General features: G+C 36.6%; 1 non-coding gene across 1 annotated transcript; it reads left to right on the plus strand.

Moving 5' to 3' along the window:
- Nucleotides 1-258: 258 nt before the first annotated feature.
- On the plus strand, nt 259-366 carry LOC112752243 (small nucleolar RNA R71). The gene has a single exon (XR_003176691.1). It is a non-coding gene; the product is annotated as a small nucleolar RNA R71 (small nucleolar RNA).
- Nucleotides 367-11,484: the final 11,118 nt, after the last annotated feature.

Consider the following 11,484-nt stretch of genomic DNA (forward strand, 5'->3'; position numbering starts at 1 on the left):
AGTCAATATTTTGTTCTGAGCCAATATGACATTCAGAGTATCAACTTCAAGAACTCCCTTCTTCATAGGCGTCCCATTACTCACAGGATTCCTCTCAGAAGTGTACATGAACTGGTTATTAGCAACCATGTCAATGAGTTCTTGAACTTCTGCAGGCGTTTTCTTCAGGTGAATGGATCCACCTGCAGAAGTATCCAATGACATCTTTGATAACTCAGATAAACCATCATAGAATATATCCAGGATGGTCCATTCTGAAAGCATGTCAGAAGGATACTTTTTGGTCAGTCCTTTGTATCTCTCCCAAGCTTCATAGAGGGATTCACCTTCTTTCTGTCTGAATGTTTGAACATCCACTCTAAGCTTGCTCAGCTTTTGAGGAGGAAAGAACTTGGCTAAGAAAGCCTTGACCAGCTTATCCCAAGAGTTCAGGCTATTCTTAGGTTGAGAGTCCAACCATACTCTAGCTCTGTCTCTTACAGCAAAAGGGAAAAGCATGAGCCTGTAGACTTCAGGATCTACTCCATTAGTCTTAACAGTATCACATATCTGCAAGAATTCAGTTAAGAACTGAAAAGGATCTTCAGATGGAAGTCCATGAAACTTGCAGTTCTGCTGCATCAGAGAAACTAATTGAGGTTTTAGATCAAAGTTGTTTGCTCCAATGGCAGGAATGGAGATGCTTCTTCCATGTAAATTGGAATTAGGTGCAGTAAAGTCACCAAGCATTCTCCTTGCATTGTTGTTGGGTTCAGCTGCCATCTCCTTTACTTGTTCGAAATTTTCAATCAAGTTGTCTCTAGATTGTTGTAATTTAGCTTCTCTTAATTTCCTCTTCAGAGTCCTTTCAGGTTCTGGACCAGTTTCAACAAGAATGCCTTTTTCTCTGTCCCTGCTCATAAGAAAGAGGAGAGAAAAAGAAAAGAAGAGGAATCCTCTATGTCACAGTAAAGAGGTTCCTTATTGTTAGTAGAAAAGAAGAAGAGAAAAATCTAAACTCAGAAAGAGAGAGAGAGGGTTCGGATTTTTGGTGGGTGAGGGAGAGATGTTAGTAGATGAATAAATAAATAGAATAAGATGAGAGAGGGGGAATTTCGAAAATAATTTTTGAAAAAGAGTTAGTGATTTTTGAAAATAGTTTTTGAAAAAAGTTAGTAGTTTTTTCGAAAATTCAAAATAAAAATAAAATAATTAGTTTTGAAAAAGATAAGATAAGAAGATATTTTTGAAAAAGATAAGATAAGAAGATATTTTTGAAAAGATATGATTGAAATTAGTTTTGAAAAAGATTTGATTTTTAAAATCACAATTAATGACTTGATTTACAAGAAATCACAAGATATGATTCTAGAACTTAAAGTTTGAATCTTTCTTAACAAGCAAGTAACAAACTTGAAATTTTTTGAATCAAAACATTAATTGTTATTGTTATTTTCGAAAATTTAATATAAAAATAAGAAAAATATTTTTGAAAAATATTTTTATAATTTTCGAAAATAACTAAGATATTTGAAAAAGATTTGATTTTTGAAAGAGATTTTGAAAAAGATGAGATTTTTAAATTGAAAATTTGATTTGACTCATAGAAAACAACTAGATTTTAAAAATTTTTGAAAAAGTCAATCCAAATTTTCGAATTTGATGAGAGAAAAAAAAAAGGAAAGATATTTTTTTTTATTTTTGAATTTATTATGAGGAGAGAGAAAAACAAGAAAAATGATGCAATGCATGAAATTTTTAGATCAAAACAATGAATGCATGCAAGAATGCTATGAATGTCAAGATGAACACCAAGAACACTTTGAATGTCAAGATGAGCACCAAGAACATATTTTTGAAAAATTTTTAATGCAAAGAAAACATGCAAGACACCAAACTTAGAATTCTTTAATGCTTAGACACTAAGAATCCAAGAATGCATATGAAAAACAAGAAAAGACACAAAACATGCAAATGCAAAGATCAAACAAGAAGACTTACCAAGAACAACTTGAAGATCATGAAGAACACTATGAATGCATGAGAATTTTCGAAAAATGCAAGATGCACATGCAATTGACACCAAACTTATAACATGACTCAAGACTCAAACAAGAAACAGAAAAATATTTTTGATTTTTATGATTTTCTAATTTTTTTGGATTTTTTTTTCGAAAATTATATGAAAAAGAAGAAAATAAGGATTCCAAAATTTTTTACATGAATTCCAGGAATCTTGCATTCTTAGTCTAAAGTTTCAGTCCAGGAATTAGACATGGCTCACTAGCCAGCCAAGCTTTCAATGAAAGCTCCGGTCCAAAACACTAGACATGGCCAATGGCCAGCCAAGCTTCAGCATGTAAATCAGGAACAGCAGCAGGTGGATTAGCAACAATTAGCTTGCTCTTGATAACAAATTGCAAGCCTCAGTCCAAATGAATTTAGACATGGCTTTACAGCCAGCCAGGCTTCACATGCTTCATGAAACACTAGAATTCATTCTTTAAAAATTTTGAATATATATATATATATATATATATTCGAAAACAGGTGAGAAAATTTTGAAATATTTTTGAAAATTTTTTGAAAAGAAAACAAAAAGAAAATTACCTAATCTGAGCAACAAGATGAACCGTCAGTTGTCCAAACTCGAACAATCCCCGGCAACGGCGCCAAAAACTTGGTGCGCAGAAATTGTGATTACACTTTAATTATGTAAAATTCATCGCTCTTTTTTTCCCTGGTAATGGCGCAAAAAACATGATGCCAATACCATGGTTCACAACTTCGCACAACTAACTAGCAAGTGCACTGGGTCGTCCAAGTAATACCTTACGTGAGTAAGGGTCGAATCCCACGGAGATTGTTGGTATGAAGCAAGCTATGATCACCTTGCAAATCTCAGTCAGGTAGGGTCAAATGTGATTAGATTATATAATTAAAAGATAAATAATAAAGGATAGAAATACTTATGTAATTCATTGGTGAGAATTTCAGATAAGCGAATAGAGATGCTTTCGTTCCTCTGAACCTCTGCTTTCCTACTATCTTCATCCAATCAGTCTTACTCCTTTCCATGGCTGGCTTTATGTGATACATCACCATTGTCAATGGCTACTTTCGGTCTTCTCTCGGGAAAATGATCCAAATGCCCTGTCACGGCACGGCTAATCGTCTGGAGGCATCACCCTTGTCAATGGTTTCATCTTATCCTCTCAGTGAAAATGGTCAACGCACCCTGTCACGGCACGGCTATTCATCTGTCGGTTCTCGATCATGCTGGAATAGGATTTACTATCCTTTTGCGTCTGTCACTACGCCCGGCAATAGCGAGTTTGAAGCTCGTCACAGTCATTCAATCATTGAATCCTACTCGAAATACCACAGACAAGGTTTAGACTTTCCGGATTCTCTTGAATGCCGCCATCATTCTAGCTTACACCACAAAGATTCTGATTAAGAGATCTAAGAGATACTCATTCAGTCGAAGGTAGAACGGAAGTAGTTGTCAGGCACGCGTTCATAGGGAATGATGATGATTGTCACGTTCATCACATTCAGGTTGAAGAGCGAATGAATATCTTAGAAGCGAAATAAGATGAATTGAATAGAAAACAGTAGTACTTTGCATTAATCTTTGAGGAACAGCAGAGCTCCACACCTTAATCTATGGAGTGTAGAAACTCTACCGTTGAAAATACATAAGTGATAATGGAGTTCATTGGTCTTGGCCCCAGAGGGGAACCGGAGTAACCAAGACTACTATGATCCGAAGATAAAACTCAGGATATCCAATACAATAGTGAAATGTCCTATTTATAATAAACTAGCTACTAGGGTTTACAGAAGTAAGTAATTGATGCATAAATCCACTTCTGGGGCCCACTTGGTGTGTGCTTGGGCTGAGCTTTGAGTGTTGTACGTGTAGAGGTCCTTCTTGGAGTTGAACGCCAGTATTTGTGCCAGTTTGGGCGTTCAACTCTGGTTTTGGATCCTTTTCTGGCGCTGGACGCCAGAATTGGGCAGAGAACTGGCGTTGAACGCAAGTTTACGTCGTCTATTATTGGACAAAGTATGGACTATTATATATTTCTGGAAAGCCCTGGATGTCTACTTTCCAACGCAATTGGAAGCGCGCCATTTCGAGTTCTGTAGCTCCAGAAAATCCACTTTGAGTGCAGGGAGGTCAGAATCCAACAGCATCAGCAGTCCTTCTTCAACCTCTGAATCTGATTTTTGCTCAAGTCCCTCAATTTCAGCCAGAAAATACCTGAAATCACAGAAAAATACACAAACTCATAGTAAAGTCCAGAAATGTGAATTTAACATAAAAACTAATGAAAACATCCCTAAAAGTAACTAGATCCTACTAAAAACATACTAAAAACAATGCCAAAAAGCGTATAAATTATCCGCTCATCAACACCATTGGTCTTCACTGTGTTACATATCCTCAGGAAGGTGGATAGGTGCTGGTTTGGATCTTCCAAGGGGCCTCCTCCATAGGAACAGTTGTTCTGCACCAAGGTGATGAGTTGGGGCTTCAATTCAAAGTTATTTGCATCGACATTTGGGGTAAGGATGCTACTCCCACAATGCCTTGGATTAGCAAGTGTATATGAAGCCAGGACTCTCCTCTGGGGTTGACCATTGTTGTTGGCCATTCTCACTGGTGGATTTGTTGGATTTGTTGAGTGTTCCTCCAATTCATGATATTCTTCATCTGATTCTTCCTCTCCATCAACATTTTTTTTCTCTTGCTTCTCTTCTTAGCCTTCGGAGGATTCTTTCGTCAGTTTCATGAAAGGTAGGGATCTCTCTTCTTGTATCTGACATACAAGCAAAACACAAGAAACACACAAAAACCAGTGACACTTCAATCTATTGCTAGAATGAAGTTTGAGTTAGCTTAAGCAAAAATTCAAACAGTTAGTGGGTTAGTCAAAAATTAAAGAAATAGAAAAGAAAAAATGCTTGATCTAGATTTCCACTTCACTTAATCATTGTCAATCTAATCTATCCCCGGCAACGGCGCCAAAAACTTGATGGTGTGGAAAACGATCCAACACGAAACTAACCGGCAAGTGCACCAGGTCGCATCAAGTAATAAAACTCACGGGAGTGAGGTCGATCCCACAGGGATTGAAGGATTGAGCAATTTTAGTTTAGTGGATGACTTAGTCTTGCAAATCAAGAGTTGATTTGAGTGGTTTGTATTTGACAGAAGCTAAATTGCATGAAATTAAAAAGGGAGAGGGACAATTGACAAGAAATTAAAGAGGGCAGAAATAAAAGTGCTGAATCTTAAAGAACAAGAAATTAAATTGCAGAAACTTAGATTGCAAGAAATGTAAATTGCAGAATCTTAAGATGCAAGAAATTTAAATAACTTGAATCATAAAGGGAATTGGGATTTGGATTTGCCTGAATTAAACAAGAGAAAGTAAAATTTAACAAACAGAAATGTAACAGATGGACTCAATTAAACCGGATCTTGCATGAAAATGAAAATAAGCTTGGTGTAGCAACAAAACAAGAAAATTGAAATTGAAAGCTGTAGATCTCAGGACTCAAGAGACTAGATAGCCAAGTCTAGATCTCACTGCCTTCCTAGATCCAGCAAGAACAATTGCAAAGAAAATGAAGAAAAGTAAATTGCAGAAGTAGTAGAAGAAGAAGCAATTAACAGAAGTGGAAATTCAATTATGCAGAAAAGTAAACAAGATCTCAAGGTGAGATTGAAACAGAAGTTCTTCAATTCTTCACCCAAGATCCAAAGCAAGAAAAGTAAAGAGTGCTGAGCAAGAACAAGGAAGAAGAGAGATCAATTCTCCTTCCTAATTCTCTTGAATTCTAAAAAAAACAACAACTAAAATGTAAAGGTGAGCTCTCTCTCTAAGTGTTCTAAGAATTCTAAAAGAAAAGCTCCCGGAAAACTTAAATCCTAAGCTATTTATACACTTTCTTCAAATGGTCTTCAAGCCTTAAATTGGGCCTTTGCTCTTGATGGAATTGGATTGATAAAAGCCTCTGTTGATTGCACTTGGAGTTGGAGAGAAACCCATTGTGAATCGGGACATAAAGCACAAAAGCTTGAGTCAAAGTTTGAGGTAAACTTTGGCTCAAGCTTTTTATACCAGCCACCCCCTTTTGCTGCTATCCATGTTTGAGCTAAAGTTTGAGGTCAAACTTTAAGCCAAACGTGGATCACCTTGTATGCATGTGTGGCGCCAACGTTTGCCAAAAAGCTTGAGGCAAACGTTGGCGCAAGCTTTTTCTCCCCTGGGTATGTTGGTGTGGCGCCAACATTTGCCAAAAATCTTGAGGCAAACGTTGGCGCAAGCTTTTTCCTCCAGGGTATTTGTTTTGTGGTGCCAACGTTTGCCAAAAAGCTTGAGGCAAATGTTGGCGCAAGCTTTTGCTCCATCCAGGGTGTTTTCAACTTTTCCAAAAGTTTGAGCTAAAGCTTGAGGCAAGCTTTTGCTCAAGCTTTTTGTTCTCTCTTGCTCCTTGCCCTTTCTTCTTTCTTCAACCTTCTTCAAAACTCTTTTCACCTATCATCAATCAATCAAAACAATCAAAGCTATGCTCCAAATCATGAGATTGTGTTTCTTTCATAATATATGACAATCATAGCACAAAATCTCATGAAAATGCATTAATTTATCTATGGTTGATTGAATCAAAGGAAATATGAAATTCTACCCAATTGGCTTACTTATGGCTCAAGAAAGTGCATAAAAATAATTGAAAACAAAAGAAAAAGACTAGTGAAACTAGGCTAAGATGACTTGTCATCAATATACACTACCAGTAAGGGTTCAATGCTTGATTCTATGTTCCCTGCTTTCATGAGCTATCTTCTTACAAGTTTACTTGTCTTTTATTATATAATTTGAATTAGTGGAATTTGATTCATATTTGTCTTGGAGAACTTATTTACTTATAACCAAGTAGGTAGAAACATTTTGCATGTAGTTGATTCATACAGATAGGTTGCATTTCATACATTCTATCATTCCTCTTCATCTTTATAGCTTCTCTTGAGCTTAGCATAAGGACATGCTAATGTTTAAGTGTGGGGAGGTTGATAAACCACTATTTTATGGTTTATCTTGTGCTCAATTGAGTGGTTTTTATCAACTCTTTACCCACTTATTCATACTATTTGCATGGTTTTACATTTGTCTTCCTAATTGTGTGTTTTAATTGAAAACATACTTCTTTGGCCTTAAGTTCCCTATGTTTAAATCCTCTCTTATTACCAATAGATGCCTTGATATGTGTGTTAAGTGATTTCAGAGATTACAGGGCAGGAATGACTCAGAGGATGGAAAGGAACCATGCAAAAGTGGAAGGAATACAAGAAGTTGGAGAAATTGCTAAGCTGTCCAGCCTGACCTCTTCGCACTCAAACGGCTATAACTTTAGCTACAGAGACCAAATGATGCGGTTCTAGTTGCGTTGGAAAGCTAACGTCTAGGGCTTCGATTTGATATATAATATGCCCTAGTTGCCCTGATGCTAGGCGACGCGAACGCGTGCTCCACGCGGACGCGTCGCAGTGACGAAAATCAGCGTGGCAGATTTCTTCTCCAGCGATTTCTGGGCTGTTTTTGACCCAGTTTGCGGTCCAGAAAACATAGATTAGAGGATATAAAGTGGGGGAACCCATTCATTCATAATAATAAGTTTCATATTCATAATTTTAGGATTTAGATGTAGTTTTTAGAGAGAGAGGTTCTCTCCTCTCTCTTAGGATTTAGGATTTTAGGATTTCTATTAGTTTAGTTCAACTCATCTTCAGTCACAAGTTCAATATTCCTTTTATTTTATATTTCTCTTTTACTTTCAGATGCTTTAATGCTTGTATTAGTTATGTTGCCTAATTGGCTTATGAACTCCATATTAGAATTGATTTCTTTACTTAATATAATTTGAGGTATTTCAGAATTATGATTGCTTTCTTTTATTTATATAAATAATTTAGATTTTTCCCTTTTGGCTTTGGTTGAGTCATTGGAGACGCTTGAGTTATCAAACTCATAGTTGATTGAAAATTGGAATTCTTCCAGAATTAATTCGGATTCCAATAACTCTAACTTTTTCCAAGGAAAGACTAGGACTTGAGGAATCAGAATTAATTCATCCACTTAACTTACCTTCATAGTTAGAGGTTAACAAAGTGGGAGAAAAATCCAATTCTCATTACAATTGATAAGGATAACCAGGATAGGACTTCCAGTTTTCATACCTTGCCAAGAGTCTATTTTATAGTTATTTATTTTATTCTTATTATCATTCAATATACTGCTTCCTTACTTTCAAAACCCCCAATTTACAAGACTCATAACCAATAATAAGAACATACCTCCCTGCAATTCCTTGAGAAGATGACCCAAGGTTTAAATACTCGGTTATCAATTTTAAAAAGGGGTTTGTTACTTGTGACAACCAAAATGTTTGTAAGAAAGGTTGATTGCTTGGTTTAGTAACTATCCTCGCAACGAGAATTTACTATAACTTCTAAACCATCAATCTTCAGTTCTTCAATCACCAAGATAAAAGAGATTGTAATTCCCCTTGTTACAGATGAGGAAATTCCCAGTGAGGCAATATCACAAACAGTTAGTTAGCAATAGAAAATAAAGAACAAAAGAAAACAAAGACAAAAGAAAAGTGTCTAATCTAGTAAATTAATCAACCGGTAGTTTGTTAATCACAATTAATCCCTGGCAACGGCGCCATAAACTTGATGCACGGAAACTTGTCTCTTAACAAAATTTCCTTTAGCAAGTATACCGAATTGTCGTCAAGTAATAACTCACAAAAGAGTGAGGTCGAATCCCACAGAGATTAACGGATTAAGCAATCAATAGTTGATTCATTATCCTAGTTAGACGATCCAGATTGAAATGATAAGCAGCAGAAATTGTAAATTAACAGAAAAGAAAGGAAAAGCAATAAAGTGAAGAAAAGTAAATATAAGAACTAAAAATAAAATGAACATTGGGATCAAGAGGTATTGCAATCCTCCGGATCGAGTTCATTCTCATCTCTTCCTCAATCAATGCATTCATTGATCTCCTTGGTAATCTTAAGTGATTGGATCCCAATTCCTTGGCAATCCAATCTCTCTAAGCTTGAACAATTTCCCAATTCCTTGATTTAATTGCTTATGGGAAGAGATGAAGTTTGGTCACTGATTATACCACACACATTCATAGATCAAAGTATTGGTAGGATTAAATGTCACAATATCCATCCAACCCCCAACCTAATCCAATGTGAGAGAGTATTTCTAGCATGATTTCCTCATTCCTCTTCCAAGGTTCAGAGGAAATCCAAGTATGAGCAATTTCTCTTCCGAGACAATTACCCAATTGGATGAAGATCGAAAGCTCTCTAGTAAAATCAAGAGAAAAAAAAGAAGAAGAAGAATAAGAACTACAATTGATCTATTGAATCACAATAGAGCTCTCTAACCCAATGAAAAGAGTTAGTTGATCATTGCTCTACCAGAATAGAAAAGAAAGAAAGTACAGAAAAGTAAAGATGAAGATTAAAACTAAAATTGAAACTTCAAAATTCATAAATGAAAAGTACAAAGAAAAGGAAGAGAAGGAAAAGTGTGTGAGGGGAGGGAGTCCGAAGACCCCAATACAGAATCCCCCCTCCAATCCCTAATGAATTGAATGTTAAAACTAAGGCCTTTATATAGGCTCTCCTAAATTACAAAATGAAATGAAACTAAAAGTAAATTACAATTAAATGAAAATTCCTATTCTAGATGCTTCTTGTGACCTTGATTGGTTGACACTTGTGGACATGCTTCCTTGTGGTTAGGTGGTCCTTGAAAGAGAAGTGAATCAAGTTGAGGTCCAGGTGCTAATCGTTAGTGCTACTGTTAGCCACACTAATGCTACAAGTGTGGCGTTAGTGCTGAAGTTAGTGTGGCTAACATCATACTTGCTACCTAGTTGGTATTTTTGGGCTTAAAAGATGCCTCTGGTTTGTGCTCCAATTTCATGCCCACTATAGAGTATTATATATCGTTGGAAAGATCTGAATGTCAGCTTTCGAACGCAACTGAAATCACCCCAATTGGACCTCTGTAACTCAAGTTATGTTCCTTTGAAGTGGACAAGGTCGCTGGCATAATCGCTGCCGTTATTGGAAAAAGTGAGTGCCAATAACGTTCACGTTCAGGGGATTAATATTGCCTAGTTCTGGAGCTCAAACTTAATATGCACCCCATACTATTATATATTTTTGGAAAGTCCTGGATGTCTACTTTCCAATACCTTTGGAAGCGCATCATTTGGAGCTCTACAGCTCGAGTTACACTTCTTGGAAGGTGAAGAGGTCAGCTGGCCTTACTACAGGTTGATACCATGTTCATCTTTGCACTTTCGGGGCAGGTTTTCTCCCACAAATTTAGTGTCCACCATGTAGTTCCATATATGCTTCGAAAGCTCTGGATTTCTACTTTCCAATGCCTCTGGAATCACCTCATTTGGAGCTTTGTGACTCAAGTTATTCTTGTTTGAAGAAGGCATGGTCAGGCTGCCAGGTGAGATTTTTGCCCACATTAGTGTAACTAACGTGGCCACTAACGTAGGCCTTCTTTGCTTCGCAAACGTTAGTGGCATTCACTTTTTCCATTAACGTTGGAGTTTCCCTTTCCTTCCACGTTAGTTCCCATGTTAATGTAACTAACGTGGAAACTAACGTGGGTCTTCTTGCCCTTCGCTAACATTAGTGGTGCTTACTTTTACCACTAACATTCCAAGCTCTCCTTCTTCAAAGTGAATGCCATTAACTTTCTCACTAATGTTGGAGCTTCTCTTTTCTTCCACATTAACTCCCACGTTAATGTAACTAACGTGGAAACTAACGTGGGTTTTCTTGCCCTTCGCTAACGTTAGTGGTGTTTACTTTTACCACTAACGTTCCAAACTTTCCTTCCTTCCACGTTAATGGCCACGTAACGTGGCACTAATGTAGCCACTAATGTGGCTCTTCTCTGCTTCTTGTTACCTGAAACCAATCAAACAAAGTGCATCAAAGTCTTGTTCTTAATCATGAGATTATGCATCATCCATTTTATCATTCAATTCATGCATAATTCTCATGAAATCATTCAAAATTCACAATGTTTGCTTGAATCATGGTATGAATGCATTTTCAACCAAATACTTTCTTATTTCCTAAGAAAATGCATGAAACTAACCTAAAGCATACAAAAAATGGCTAGTAAAACTAGCCATGATGCCCTGGCATCAATGTTAGAGTATATTTTAATGCTCTTGGCTTGGAAAGGTAACTTAGGAACTCTTGAGTTGCTAATGTCCAAGTGATTGACGATTGGGAGCCATTAACTCTAGATCTCACTAATTGACTTGGTGGAGAACTAGGACTTATGGACTTGGGTTGACATAGCTTATTTGACTTTCCTTTATTAGTTAGAGGATGACTTAATGAGGTTGATCCTTGCCAATTTTC

The sequence above is a fragment of the Arachis hypogaea genome, chromosome 15 (assembly GCF_003086295.3).
Source record: "Arachis hypogaea cultivar Tifrunner chromosome 15, arahy.Tifrunner.gnm2.J5K5, whole genome shotgun sequence".
Taxonomy (NCBI): domain Eukaryota; kingdom Viridiplantae; phylum Streptophyta; class Magnoliopsida; order Fabales; family Fabaceae; genus Arachis; species Arachis hypogaea.